The sequence below is a fragment of the Rhipicephalus microplus genome, unplaced genomic scaffold (assembly GCF_043290135.1).
Source record: "Rhipicephalus microplus isolate Deutch F79 unplaced genomic scaffold, USDA_Rmic scaffold_257, whole genome shotgun sequence".
NCBI lineage: Eukaryota > Metazoa > Arthropoda > Arachnida > Ixodida > Ixodidae > Rhipicephalus > Rhipicephalus microplus.
In genome coordinates this window covers 125,001-140,000 of record NW_027464828.1, presented here as the reverse complement: position 1 = coordinate 140,000, position 15,000 = coordinate 125,001, and the positions used below count along the sequence as shown (strand labels likewise).

The 15,000-nt window shown below is 62.2% G+C and overlaps 1 long non-coding RNA gene and 1 other non-coding gene across 2 annotated transcripts in view; one reads left to right on the top strand and one right to left on the bottom strand.

Annotated features, from left to right (window-relative positions):
* Positions 1-15,000, bottom strand: part of LOC142792872 (uncharacterized) — a 64,811-nt gene that overhangs the window by 44,815 nt on the left and 4,996 nt on the right. The window lies entirely within an intron of this gene.
* On the top strand, positions 12,288-14,102 carry LOC142792881 (small subunit ribosomal RNA). Its single transcript, XR_012891273.1, has one exon. It is a non-coding gene; the product is annotated as a small subunit ribosomal RNA (ribosomal RNA).

Below are 15,000 nucleotides of genomic sequence, written 5' to 3'. Positions count from 1 at the left end.
AGGAACGGCGCGGAGAGGGCTCGAGACAAAGCTCGACCCTAAACCGCGCCAAGTACGGAGGGAACAGCGCGGCTAAGGGCTCGAAACAAACCCTAAACCGCGCCAAGTACGGAGGGAACAGCGCGGCTAAGGGCTCGAAACAAACCCTAAACCGCGCCAAGTACGGAAGGAACGGCGCGGAGAGGGCTCGAGACAAAGCTCGACCCTAAACCGCGCCAAGTACGGAGGGAACAGCGCGGCTAAGGGCTCGAAACAAACCCTGAACCGCGCCAAGTACGAAAGGAACGGCGCGCAGTAGGGGTTTAAAACAAAGCTGGTCCCAAAATCGCGCCAAGTACGAAAGGAACAGCGCGGTCGAGACTCGGAAGAAAAAGCTTTCAAAGTGTCGTAGCACGATGCACACTGCTGTTCGTGTGGAACAAACGTGACTACCGTGCTGTACGGTGGAGTTCTGTGCGCAAAAGCGGCGCGTGTGTTTCTAAGCACCACAGCGTTGTGTCAAAAAAGAGGTGCCTGAGAGAAACGCATGCGACTGCCGTGCTTTGCGGCATAGCACCGTGCGCAAAAACGGTGCGCATGCAAGAGGTGTCAGAGCTAGCGAACTTGTGCCACGAGCAACAGGTCACTAAAAGCCTATAGATGACGGTGTTGGAGGAAAAGAAAAATATCGAGAAAGCACTGCGGTGTGCCGTGCGTAGGGACGGGCGCGCGTGCCACATGCCGCCGAAATATGGGTGTCGGAGAAAACAGAGTGCCGCGCGTAACGAGGGGCGCGCGTGTTACAGAGAGATATGCCCAAACGCATGAAAGTGTACGCAGGTGTCCTAAGGCAGTTTTTTTTTTTTTTTTCCTCATTTTGATGTCGCCCCGGCTGACGCGGTTTTCGTTTTTCCGTGCCGCCCCGGCTGACGCAGTTTTTGCGCCGCCCCGGCTGACGCGGTTTTTGCGCCGCCCCGGCTGACGCGGTTTTCGCGCCGCCCCGGCTGACGCGGTTTTCGCGCCGCCCCGGCTGACGCGGTTTTTGCGTCGCCCCGGCTGACGCGGTTCGGACTTTGCACTTTTTGGCTCACCCCGGCTGGCGGCCCACTCACTCGATCGCCAGGTCTGTTTGCCCCGGTGGTTCCACCGCCAGGCTTAAGCGCGAACTTTTTTTGTTTGTTTTCTTTTGATTAAGCGCAAGCTTTTTTCTTTGTTTTCTTTTGATTAAGCGCGGGCTTTTTTCTTTGTTTTTTTTTTTATTTCGCCCCGGCAGACGCGGTTTTTGCGCCGCCCCGGCTGACGCGGTTTTTGCCGCCCCGGCTGACGCAGTTCGGACTTAGCACTTTTCGGCTGTGCCTGGCTGGCGGCCCACTCACTCGATCGCCATGTCTGTTTGCCACAGTTTTCCCGGTGGTGCCGCACCCGGGCTCGCCCCGGCTGACGCAGTTTTCGCGCCGCCCCGGCTGACGCGGTTTCGTGCCGCCCCGGCAGACGCGGTTTTCGCGCCGCCCCGGCTGACGCGGTTTCGTGCCGCCCCGGCAGACGCAGTTCGGACTTAGCACTTTTCGGCTGTGCCTGGCTGGCGGCCCACTCACTCAATCGCCATGTCTGTTTGCCACAGTTTTCCCGGTGGTGCCGCACCCGGGCTCGCCCCGGCTGACGCAGTTTTCGCGCCGCCCCGGCTGACGCGGTTTCGTGCCGCCCCGGCAGACGCGGTTTTCGCGCCGCCCCGGCTGACGCGGTTTCGTGCCGCCCCGGCAGACGCAGTTCGGACTTAGCACTTTTCGGCTGTGCCTGGCTGGCGGCCCACTCACTCGATCGCCATGTCTGTTTGCCACAGTTTTCCCGGTGGTGCCGCACCCGGGCTCGCCCCGGCAGACGCGTTTTTTTTTTTCTTTCGCCCCGGCTGACGCAGTTTTCGCGCCGCCCCGGCTGACGCGGTTTCGTGCCGCCCCGGCAGACGCGGTTTTTTGCGCCGCCCCGGCTGACGCGGTTTTTGCCGCCCCGGCTGACGCAGTTCGGACTTAGCACTTTTCGGCTGTGCCTGGCTGGCGGCCCACTCACTCGATCGCCATGTCTGTTTGCCACAGTTTTCCCGGTGGTGCCGCACCCGGGCTCGCCCCGGCTGACGCAGTTTTCGCGCCGCCCCGGCTGACGCGGTTTCGTGCCGCCCCGGCAGACGCGGTTTTCGCGCCGCCCCGGCTGACGCGGTTTCGTGCCGCCCCGGCAGACGCAGTTCGGACTTAGCACTTTTCGGCTGTGCCTGGCTGGCGGCCCACTCACTCGATCGCCATGTCTGTTTGCCACAGTTTTCCCGGTGGTGCCGCACCCGGGCTCGCCCCGGCTGACGCAGTTTTCGCGCCGCCCCGGCTGACGCGGTTTCGTGCCGCCCCGGCAGACGCGGTTTTCGCGCCGCCCCGGCTGACGCGGTTTCGTGCCGCCCCGGCAGACGCAGTTCGGACTTAGCACTTTTCGGCTGTGCCTGGCTGGCGGCCCACTCACTCGATCGCCATGTCTGTTTGCCACAGTTTTCCCGGTGGTGCCGCACCCGGGCTCGCCCCGGCAGACGCGTTTTTTTTTTTCTTTCGCCCCGGCTGACGCAGTTTTCGCGCCGCCCCGGCTGACGCGGTTTCGTGCCGCCCCGGCAGACGCGGTTTTTTTGCGCCGCCCCGGCTGACGCGGTTTTTGCCGCCCCGGCTGACGCAGTTCGGACTTGGCACTTTTTGGCTGAGCCTGGCTGGTGGCCCACTCACTCGATCGCCATGTCTGTTAGCCACAGTTTTCCCGGTGGTGCCGCACCCGGGCTCGCCCCGGCTGACGCAGTTTTCGCGCCGCCCCGGCAGACGCGGTTTTCGCGCCGCCCCGGCTGACGCGGTTTTTGCCGCCCCGGCTGACGCAGTTCGGACTTGGCACTTTTTGGGCTGAGCCTGGCTGGCGGCCCACTCACTCGATCGCCATGTCTGTTTGCCACAGTCTTCCCGGTGGTGCCGCACCCGTGCTCGCCCCGGCAGACGCAGTTTTCGCGCCGCCCCGGCTGACGCGGTTTCGTGCCGCCCCGGCAGACGCGGTTTTCGCGCCGCCCCGGCTGACGCGGTTTCGCGCCGCCCCGGCAGACGCAGTTCGGACTTAGCACTTTTCGGCTGTGCCTGGCTGGCGGCCCACTCACTCGATCGCCATGTCTGTTTGCCACAGTTTTCCCGGTGGTGCCGCACCCGGGCTCGCCCCGGCAGACGCGTTTTTTTTTTCTTTCGCCCCGGCTGACGCAGTTTTCGCGCCGCCCCGGCTGACGCGGTTTCGTGCCGCCCCGGCAGACGCGGTTTTTTGCGCCGCCCCGGCTGACGCGGTTTTTGCCGCCCCGGCTGACGCAGTTCGGACTTAGCACTTTTCGGCTGTGCCTGGCTGGCGGCCCACTCACTCGATCGCCATGTCTGTTTGCCACAGTTTTCCCGGTGGTGCCGCACCCGGGCTCGCCCCGGCTGACGCAGTTTTCGCGCCGCCCCGGCTGACGCGGTTTCGTGCCGCCCCGGCAGACGCGGTTTTCGCGCCGCCCCGGCTGACGCGGTTTCGTGCCGCCCCGGCAGACGCAGTTCGGACTTAGCACTTTTCGGCTGTGCCTGGCTGGCGGCCCACTCACTCGATCGCCATGTCTGTTTGCCACAGTTTTCCCGGTGGTGCCGCACCCGGGCTCGCCCCGGCTGACGCAGTTTTCGCGTCGCCCCGGCTGACGCGGTTTCGTGCCGCCCCGGCAGACGCGGTTTTCGCGCCGCCCCGGCTGACGCGGTTTCGTGCCGCCCCGGCAGACGCAGTTCGGACTTAGCACTTTTCGGCTGTGCCTGGCTGGCGGCCCACTCACTCGATCGCCATGTCTGTTTGCCACAGTTTTCCCGGTGGTGCCGCACCCGGGCTCGCCCCGGCAGACGCGTTTTTTTTTTCTTTCGCCCCGGCTGACGCAGTTTTCGCGCCGCCCCGGCTGACGCGGTTTCGTGCCGCCCCGGCAGACGCGGTTTTTTTGCGCCGCCCCGGCTGACGCGGTTTTTGCCGCCCCGGCTGACGCAGTTCGGACTTGGCACTTTTTGGCTGAGCCTGGCTGGTGGCCCACTCACTCGATCGCCATGTCTGTTAGCCACAGTTTTCCCGGTGGTGCCGCACCCGGGCTCGCCCCGGCTGACGCAGTTTTCGCGCCGCCCCGGCAGACGCGGTTTTCGCGCCGCCCCGGCTGACGCGGTTTTTGCCGCCCCGGCTGACGCAGTTCGGACTTGGCACTTTTTGGGCTGAGCCTGGCTGGCGGCCCACTCACTCGATCGCCATGTCTGTTTGCCACAGTCTTCCCGGTGGTGCCGCACCCGGGCTCGCCCCGGCAGACGCGTTTTTTTTTTCTTTCGCCCCGGCAGACGTGGTTCCCCCCCCCCCTTTTCGCTCGCCCCGGCTGACGAGGTTTTCGCGCCGCCCCGGCTGACGCAGTTTTCGCGCCGCCCCGGCTGACGCGGTTTCGTGCCGCCCCGGCTGACGCGGTTTTCGCGCCGCCCCGGCTGACGCGGTTTTTGCGTCGCCCCGGCTGACACGGTTCGGACTTTGCACTTTTCGGCTGTGCCTGGCTGGCGGCCCACTCACTCGATCGCCATGTCTGTTTGCCACAGTTTTCCCGGTGGTGCCGCACCCGGGCTCGCCCCGGCTGACGCAGTTTTCGCGCCGCCCCGGCTGACGCGGTTTCGTGCCGCCCCGGCAGACGCGGTTTTCGCGCCGCCCCGGCTGACGCGGTTTCGTGCCGCCCCGGCAGACGCAGTTCGGACTTAGCACTTTTCGGCTGTGCCTGGCTGGCGGCCCACTCACTCGATCGCCATGTCTGTTTGCCACAGTTTTCCCGGTGGTGCCGCACCCGGGCTCGCCCCGGCTGACGCAGTTTTCGCGCCGCCCCGGCTGACGCGGTTTCGTGCCGCCCCGGCAGACGCGGTTTTCGCGCCGCCCCGGCTGACGCGGTTTCGTGCCGCCCCGGCAGACGCAGTTCGGACTTAGCACTTTTCGGCTGTGCCTGGCTGGCGGCCCACTCACTCGATCGCCATGTCTGTTTGCCACAGTTTTCCCGGTGGTGCCGCACCCGGGCTCGCCCCGGCAGACGCGTTTTTTTTTTTTCTTTCGCCCCGGCTGACGCAGTTTTCGCGCCGCCCCGGCTGACGCGGTTTCGTGCCGCCCCGGCAGACGCGGTTTTTTGCGCCGCCCCGGCTGACGCGGTTTTTGCCGCCCCGGCTGACGCAGTTCGGACTTAGCACTTTTCGGCTGTGCCTGGCTGGCGGCCCACTCACTCGATCGCCATGTCTGTTTGCCACAGTTTTCCCGGTGGTGCCGCACCCGGGCTCGCCCCGGCTGACGCAGTTTTCGCGCCGCCCCGGCTGACGCGGTTTCGTGCCGCCCCGGCAGACGCGGTTTTCGCGCCGCCCCGGCTGACGCGGTTTCGTGCCGCCCCGGCAGACGCAGTTCGGACTTAGCACTTTTCGGCTGTGCCTGGCTGGCGGCCCACTCACTCGATCGCCATGTCTGTTTGCCACAGTTTTCCCGGTGGTGCCGCACCCGGGCTCGCCCCGGCTGACGCAGTTTTCGCGCCGCCCCGGCTGACGCGGTTTCGTGCCGCCCCGGCAGACGCGGTTTTCGCGCCGCCCCGGCTGACGCGGTTTCGTGCCGCCCCGGCAGACGCAGTTCGGACTTAGCACTTTTCGGCTGTGCCTGGCTGGCGGCCCACTCACTCGATCGCCATGTCTGTTTGCCACAGTTTTCCCGGTGGTGCCGCACCCGGGCTCGCCCCGGCAGACGCGTTTTTTTTTTTCTTTCGCCCCGGCTGACGCAGTTTTCGCGCCGCCCCGGCTGACGCGGTTTCGTGCCGCCCCGGCAGACGCGGTTTTTTTTGCGCCGCCCCGGCTGACGCGGTTTTTGCCGCCCCGGCTGACGCAGTTCGGACTTGGCACTTTTTGGCTGAGCCTGGCTGGTGGCCCACTCACTCGATCGCCATGTCTGTTAGCCACAGTTTTCCCGGTGGTGCCGCACCCGGGCTCGCCCCGGCTGACGCAGTTTTCGCGCCGCCCCGGCAGACGCGGTTTTCGCGCCGCCCCGGCTGACGCGGTTTTTGCCGCCCCGGCTGACGCAGTTCGGACTTGGCACTTTTTGGGCTGAGCCTGGCTGGCGGCCCACTCACTCGATCGCCATGTCTGTTTGCCACAGTCTTCCCGGTGGTGCCGCACCCGGGCTCGCCCCGGCAGACGCGTTTTTTTTTCTTTCGCCCCGGCAGACGTGGTTCCCCCCCCCCCCCCCCCTTTTCGCTCGCCCCGGCTGACGAGGTTTTCGCGCCGCCCCGGCTGACGCAGTTTTCGCGCCGCCCCGGCTGACGCGGTTTCGTGCCGCCCCGGCTGACGCGGTTTTCGCGCCGCCCCGGCTGACGCGGTTTTTGCGTCGCCCCGGCTGACACGGTTCGGACTTTGCACTTTTCGGCTGTGCCTGGCTGGCGGCCCACTCACTCGATCGCCATGTCTGTTTGCCACAGTTTTCCCGGTGGTGCCGCACCCGGGCTTGCCCCGGCAGACGCGTTTTTTTTTTCTTTTCGCCCCGGCTGACGCAGTTTTCGCCCCGCCCCGGCTGACGCGGTTTCGTGCCGCCCCGGCAGACGCGGTTTTTTGCGCCGCCCCGGCTGACGCGGTTTTTGCCGCCCCGGCTGACGCAGTTCGGACTTTGCACTTTTTGGCTGAGCCTGGCTGGCGGCCCACTCACTCGATCGCCATGTCTGTTTGCCACAGTTTTCCCGGTGGTGCCGCACCCGGGCTCGCCCCGGCAGACGCGTTTTTTTTTTTCCTTCGCCCCGGCAGACGTGGTTCCCCCCCCCCCCTCCGTCTTTCTTTTTGTTTTTTTTTTTCGCCGCGGCTGAAGAGGATTTTTCGGTGCCTCGACGCCCCGGTAGTCGCGGTTTTTCCGTTTCCGCACGGCCCCGGCTGACGCTGCTCGGTCACAGTCGCCTTTTGTGAGGATTGCAGACTTCTTGAGCGCGGGTGTTTTTTTTTTTGTTGTTGTTGTTGTTTTATTACGCATTCGCTCCAGCAGACGCTGTTTAGACTTTTTGTTTCCTCTTTTATCCTGCGACGAGGTGACGAGGTTTATTCGGTGCCCCGCCGCCCCGGCTGAAGTGATTTTTCCTGTCCCGTGCCGCCCCGGCTGACGCGGTTGGGACTTCGCGTTTGTTCGGCCGCCACGGGTTTTGGCGCACTCGCTCGGTTGCTTGTTGTTGCCACTTGTTGCGAACCCAGGTTTCTTGAGCGAGCGCGGGCGTTTTTTCTTCCTTTCTTTCTTTGTTCTATGTGTTAGCGAATCGGCCTTTAATATCACACGAGGACTCACAACCAACAATTTTCAGTTTGAAGTGTAAAAAATCTGCAGGTGTTGACGTAACTGACTTGCCCCGTACCCTTGAGTACATCCATGAAGTTCTCGTAGTACTACTAAATCGCATTATTCCAAGTGGAGAAATTCCCATAAACTTGCAAACCTCTACACGAAAATCGGTGCGCGTGATAAAGTTGAAAATTATCGTCCGATATCAAATGTGCCTTCTATAACACAAATTCTAGGAAAAAAAAAAAAAACACTTGTTCGCCGTTTTCTGCGCCGTGACTGGCAGCACTCCGGCGAAGCGAAACGGGGTCGATTCGAGCACGATATCGGCGTCTTTCGACGTGCTCGCCGGCGACCGTCGCACGAGTACGTCGCACGAGCGCGTCTGCCGGGGCGCCGTTTGCGAAGCCGACGCAAAAGTGGGAACCGCCGCTCGGATGATCGCCGCTTTCGGCAGAGTGAGTGTTGGCACTCCGGGGAAGCGAAACAGCGTGAATGCGCCCACGAAATCGGCGTATTTTGAAGTGCCCGCCGGCGACCGTCGCACGAGTACGGTAAACCGCGTCAGCCGGGGCGTAGTTCGGGACGCCGACGAAAAAGTGGGAAGCGCAACTCGGATCTTCGCCGTTTTTGCAGGAGTGAGTGGCGGCCCTCCTGCGAGACCAAGAAGCATCGATTCGTGCACGAATTCGGCGCCTTTCGACGTGATCGCCGGCGACCGTCGCTCGAGTAGGGCAAACCGCGTCTGCCGGGGCGGGCTTCGGGACGCCGATGCGAAAGTGGGAAACGCTGCTCGGATGTTCGCCGTTTTTGGCCGAGTGAGTGCTGGCACTCGGGCGAAGCCAAACGGGGCCGATTACGGCACGATATCGGCGTCTTTCGACGTGCCCGGCGGCGACCGTCGCACGAGTACGGTAAACCGCGTCAGCCCGGGCGGAGTTCGGGACGCCGATGCGAAAGTGGAGAACGCCGCTCGGATCTTCGCCGTTTTTGGAGGAGTGAGTGGCGGCACTCCGGAGAAGCCAAGGAGCGCCAATTAGCGCACGATATCGGCGTCTTTCGACGCGCTCGCCGGCGACCGTCGAACGAGTAGGGCAAACCGCGTCTGCCGGGGCGGGGTTTACGACGCCGACGCAAAAGTGGGAACCGCCGCTCGGATGTTGGCCGTTTTTGGCAGAGTGAGTGCTGGCACACCGGCGACGCGAAAGAGCGCGAAAGCGCCCACGAAAGTGGCGTATTTGGACGTGCTTGACGGCGACCGCTGCAGGAGTACGAAAAACCACGTCAGCCGGGGCGAGCGACCCACGGCGGTCTGGGTGCTTATCGCTGCTATTATAGGGGCACCCCGGCAGACGCAGAAAAAAAAAATTTTTTTTCGACCTTCTTTTTTGCTGGTCGAGCTCGGGTAACCCAGGTCGCAATGGGAGCCGCGCACGAAAGCGGCGTCGCGAGACGCGTTCGCGGTCGCTAGTCGCACGAGCTCGGCAACCGCGTCAGCCGGCGCGGAGTTCGGGATGCCGACGGCTAAGTGGGTACCGCTGCTCGGATGTTCGCCGTTTTTGGCCGAGTGAGTGCTGGCACTCCGGCGAAGCGAAACGGGGCCGATTCGGGCACGATATCGGCGTATTTCGACGTGCTCGCCGGCGACCGTCGCACGAGTACGGCAAAGCGCGTCTGCCGGGGCGAGGTTTGCGATGCCGACGAAAAAGTGGGAAGCGCCGCTCGGATCTTCGCCGTTTTTGCAGGAGTGAGTGGCGGCCCTCCTGCGAGACCAAGAAGCATCGACTCGCGCACGATATCGGTGTCTTTCGACGTGCCCGCCGGCCACCGCCGCACGAGTACGGCAAACCGCGTATGCCGGGGCGGGGTTGGCGACGCCGACGCAAAAGTGGGAACCGCCACTAGGATGTTCGCCGTTTTTGGCAGAGTGAGTGCTGGCACACCGGCGACGCGAAAGAGCGCGAAAGCGCCCACGAAAGTGGCGTATTTGGACGTGCTTGACGGCGACCGCTGCAGGAGTACGAAAAACCACGTCAGCCGGGGCGAGCGACCCACGGCGGTCTGGGTGCTTATCGCTGCTATTATAGGGGCACCCCGGCAGACGCAGAAAAAAAAAATTTTTTTTCGACCTTCTTTTTTGCTGGTCGAGCTCGGGTAACCCAGGTCGCAATGGGAGCCGCGCACGAAAGCGGCGTCGCGAGACGCGTTCGCGGTCGCTAGTCGCACGAGCTCGGCAACCGCGTCAGCCGGCGCGGAGTTCGGGATGCCGACGGCTAAGTGGGTACCGCTGCTCGGATGTTCGCCGTTTTTGGCCGAGTGAGTGCTGGCACTCCGGCGAAGCGAAACGGGGCCGATTCGGGCACGATATCGGCGTATTTCGACGTGCTCGCCGGCGACCGTCGCACGAGTACGGCAAAGCGCGTCTGCCGGGGCGAGGTTTGCGATGCCGACGAAAAAGTGGGAAGCGCCGCTCGGATCTTCGCCGTTTTTGCAGGAGTGAGTGGCGGCCCTCCTGCGAGACCAAGAAGCATCGACTCGCGCACGATATCGGTGTCTTTCGACGTGCCCGCCGGCCACCGCCGCACGAGTACGGCAAACCGCGTATGCCGGGGCGGGGTTGGCGACGCCGACGCAAAAGTGGGAACCGCCACTAGGATGTTCGCCGTTTTTGGCAGAGTGAGTGCTGGCACTCCGGCGAAGCGAAAGAGCGCGAATGCGCCCACGAAAGTGGCGTGTTTGGACGTGCTTGACGACGACCACCGCAGGAAAACGAAAAACCACGTCAGCCGGGGCGAGCGACCCATGGCGGTCTGGGTGCTTATCGCTGCTATTATAGGGGCACCCCGGCAGACGCAAAAAAAAAAAAATTTTTTTTCGACATTCTTTCTTGCTCGTCGACCTCGGGTGACCCAGGTCGCAGTGGGAGCCGCGCACGAAAGCGGCGTCGCGAGACGGCTTCGCGGTCGCTAGTCGCACGAGCTCGGCAACCGCGTCTGCCGGGGCGGAGTTCGGGACGCCGACGGCTAAGTGGGAACCGCCGCTCGGATGTTCGCCGTTTGTGGCCGAGTGAGTGCTGGCACTCCGGCGAAGCCAAACGGGGCCGATTCCGGCACGATATCGGCGTCTTTCTACGTGCTCGCCGGCGACCGTCGCACGAGTACGGCAAAGTGCGTCTGCCGGGGCGGGGTTTGCGACGCGTACGCAATAGTGAGAACCGTCGCTCGGATGTTCGTCGTCTTTCGCCGAGCCAGTGCTGGCACTCCGGCGAAGCCGAACGGAGCCGATTCGGGCACGATATCGGCGTCTTTCCACGTGCTCGCCGGCGACCGTCGCACGAGTACGGTAAACCGCGTCAGCCGGGGCGGAGTTCGGGACGCCGATGCGAAAGTGGGAAGCGCCGCTCGGATCTTCGCCGTTTTTGGAGGAGTCAGTGGCGGCACTCCGTTGAAGCCAAGGTGCGCCAATTCGCGCACGATATCGGCGTCTTTCGACGTGCCCGCCGGCCACCGTCGCACGAGTACGGCAAACCTCGTCTGCCGGGGCGGGGTTTGCGACGCCGACGCAAAAGTGGGAACCGCCGCTCGGATGTTCGCCGTTTTTGGCAGAGTGAGTGCTGGCACTCCGGCGAAGCGAAAGAGCGTGAATGCGCCCACGAAAGTAGCGTATTTGGACGTGCTTGACGGCGACCGCCGCAGGAGTACGAAAAACCACGTCAGCCGGGGCGAGCGACCCACGGCGGTCTGGGTGCTTATCGCTGCTATTATAGGGGCACCCCGGCAGACGCAGAAAGAAAAAAAAAAAAAAATGGGGACATGGCGTGCGTCACCGTGCGGCTTCGCAGCGTTGCCGAAGTCGCCGAGCCCTTCGACTGAGCCGAACGGCGGACAGGGAACGTTGGTCGGCCGTTCTAACCTGTCGGTGCCACGCCGAGACGTCGTTAAGGAAAACCGCGTCGTGGGCCTCTACGACGCCGTCGAGTCGTTGTACGTTTGGTGTCCAGCGTGTCGGCGGCGAGTAGCGGACACGTCGTTCACGACTTCGGTCTTTCGCAGTCGACGCGAACTTGCGGAGAGTCGTGGTGCCTCACGTTTTCGGCAGAAACCGCGGCGGAATTTTCCCGTGCGTGCGCGCACGACCTCGGTGCTGTGCCGTCAGCGTAGTGTTGCACAAACTCGTGGCCTACCCAAGGTGCGGTACGTTTGCGGCCGTATCCTCGGTGGGAATTTCGTGAGTAGGGTCGCAAATTCTACGACCTCGGCGGGTTTGAGAGCGACGTAGACTTGTGGCACGCTCAACGTGCCACACGTTTCGGGGCACACCCGCGGTGAAATTTTCTCGAGTACGCTCGTATTAGTGCCCAAGGAGGTCTGGGTACTTATCGCTGCTATTATGTGGGGGTTCTCGTGAGCGGCGTACGCGAAAGCGACCGGGTGTCTGATATGCGGCGGGCTTCGGCCTCGTCAAGCGTGTCCTCGGGTCTGCTCCAGGGGAATCCACGGCAGTCGTCTGCAGCCTCATCCGCTTGATGCGTTAGGGGCTGGTTGTCGGACGGTGCCGTTTTACCACGATATCGAGGTGTGTTCCGTGTCGTCCTCGGGCGATTCAGATGCGAAAGCGCCGAAGACGCGGGCGTGACCCGTCGTCTGGCGGCTTTGCAGTCTCGGCTCCGTTGCTAGTTCCGGCCGGTCCACCGACAGTGCAGCGGGCTTGGGCAACCCGCACGGCGCGACCGAGTCGATGCAACGAAAAAGAGCGAGCATGAACGTGCTTCTTGCCGCACGGCTCCCACTCGTCTTTCGGGAAGGTTGTGCCGTAGCGAGCTCGAACGCCGTCATCTCGGAGTGCAAAATAAGCGTGTTGGGGCGCCTGAAGGTGGCCTCCGCCGCACACAGACTGCGTCCGGCCCGCCGAAGGCGAGGACGGACGCGCAGTCGAACGATTACCTGGTTGATCCTGCCAGTAATCATATGCTTGTCTCAAAGATTAAGCCATGCATGTCTAAGTACATGCCGAAATAAGGCGAAACCGCGAATGGCTCATTAAATCAGTTATGGTTCCTTAGATCGTTTCTTCCTACTTGGATAACTGTGGCAATTCTAGAGCTAATACATGCAGTGAGCCTGGAGCCCTTTGGGTAACGGGTGCTTTTATTAGACCAAGATCGATCGGGTTTCGGCCCGTATTGTGTGGTGACTCTGGATAACTTTGTGCTGATCGCATGGCCACGAGCCGGCGACGTTTCTTTCAAGTGTCTGCCTTATCAACTTTCGATGGTAGGTTACTTGCTTACCATGGTTGTTACGGGTAACGGAGAATCAGGGTTCGATTCCGGAGAGGGAGCCTGAGAAACGGCTACCACATCCAAGGAAGGCAGCAGGCGCGCAAATTACCCACTCCCGGCACGGGGAGGTAGTGACGAAAAATAACAATACGGGACTCTTTTGAGGCCCCGTAATTGAAATGAGTACACTCTAAATCCTTTAACGAGGATCAATTGGAGGGCAAGTCTGGTGCCAGCAGCCGCGGTAATTCCAGCTCCAATAGCGTATACTAAAGCTGCTGCGGTTAAAAAGCTCGTAGTTGGATCTCAGTTCCAGACGAGTAGTGCATCTACCCGATGCGACGGCTCGGACTGAACATCATGCCGGTTCTTTCTTGGTGCACTTCATTGTGTGCCTCGAGATGGCCGGTGCTTTTACTTTGAAAAAATTAGAGTGCTCAACGCAGGCGAGTCGCCTGAATAAACTTGCATGGAATAATAGAACAAGACCTCGTTTCTGTTCTGTTGGTTTTTGGAATACGAGGTAATGATTAAGAGGGACGGACGGGGGCATTCGTATTGCGGCGCTAGAGGTGAAATTCTTGGACCGTCGCAAGACGAACTACTGCGAAAGCATTTGCCAAGAATGTTTTCATTGATCAAGAACGAAAGTCAGAGGTTCGAAGGCGATCAGATACCGCCCTAGTTCTGACCATAAACGATGCCAACCAGCGATCCGCCTGAGTTACTCAAATGACTCGGCGGGCAGCTTCCGGGAAACCAAAGTATTTGGGTTCCGGGGGAAGTATGGTTGCAAAGCTGAAACTTAAAGGAATTGACGGAAGGGCACCACCAGGAGTGGAGCCTGCGGCTTAATTTGACTCAACACGGGAAAACTTACCCGGCCCGGACACTGGGAGGATTGACAGATTGAGAGCTCTTTCTTGATTCGGTGGATGGTGGTGCATGGCCGTTCTTAGTTGGTGGAGCGATTTGTCTGGTTAATTCCGATAACGAACGAGACTCTAGCCTATTAAATAGGTGCGGGGTTCCCAGCACCTTACAACCTTCTTAGAGGGACAAGCGGCTCCTAGCCGCACGAAACAGAGCAATAACAGGTCTGTGATGCCCTTAGATGTCCGGGGCCGCACGCGCGCTACACTGAAGGAAGCAGCGTGTCTTTATCCCTGTCTGAAAAGACTGGGTAACCCGTGGAACTTCTTTCGTGATTGGGATAGGGGCTTGCAATTGTTCCCCTTGAACGAGGAATTCCCAGTAAGCGCGAGTCATAAGCTCGCGTTGATTACGTCCCTGCCCTTTGTACACACCGCCCGTCGCTACTACCGATTGAATGATTTAGTGAGGTCTTCGGACCGATGTCCGGCGCGGCCTTTCGGTTGCGCCGGTCTGTTGGAAAGATGACCAAACTTGATCATTTAGAGGAAGTAAAAGTCGTAACAAGGTTTCCGTAGGTGAACCTGCGGAAGGATCATTAACGGATTGTGAAGGGTGAGCGCCTCAGCTGCGTCTGCGCCCGACACTTTCTGCCGCTGACCCCGTTTGGACGCGGGGTCGGCTTTTCCCCACGGGGCTGCCTGAATGTGGAGCGGCACCCCGTGACAAATTGTTGCGCCCAGCGGACGCCAACACCGCGACCTTGGACGGTCGGCCAGGTGGCGGACGCGGGTACAAACGGCGCAACGCACTCATAGGTCGGCTTTCGACCCGCCACTGCACCGTGGCTCGAAGCGCTCGAAATGCGCGACCCGACCGCTGCGGGACTGCCTAGTACTGTAAACAGGAGCGGCGGAGCGCGAACGGCGAGTCGTGGTTACGTCGGTAGAAGGCGAGGCTGCGCGTTCCCGAAACGCCAGCCGAGTGCCCTCCCGACCGTTCGAGCGTGCAAGAACGAGACCCGACAATCGCGCGGCGACTGCCAAGTACGAGAGGAACGGCACAAGCGTCGGCGGTCGGTCAAGGAACTGGCGATGTGACGGGTCCGCTGTGCACCAGTGCATACCGTCCCGCCGTCCGCGGCAAGCGCCTCCGCGTCCTCGGGTGACGGAGGCTGCCGGTCGGTTCTTGCAGGCGAGGGATCTCGCTGGCACCGGTTCGCGTTGACGCGCGGCCGGTCATGGCACGGCGATGCGACGGCCGAGGTGCGCAGTACTCGATGGAGGAACCGCACGCTCCGATGACCGTCCCGCCCTCCGCGGCGTATGCGTACCGACCGTAATGGTTGCAGCAGCGCCGGCCGGCTTTTGAATTCGCCACACGAAACACGGTGCGAGATCGCGGTTAGGGGAGCGTCGACGTTGCCAGGCGTTTTGCTTGCTGCCGAGGGAAAGGCGGCACGGCCACGTCGCGCTCGTCGCGATTAGCGGGTCTGCGCG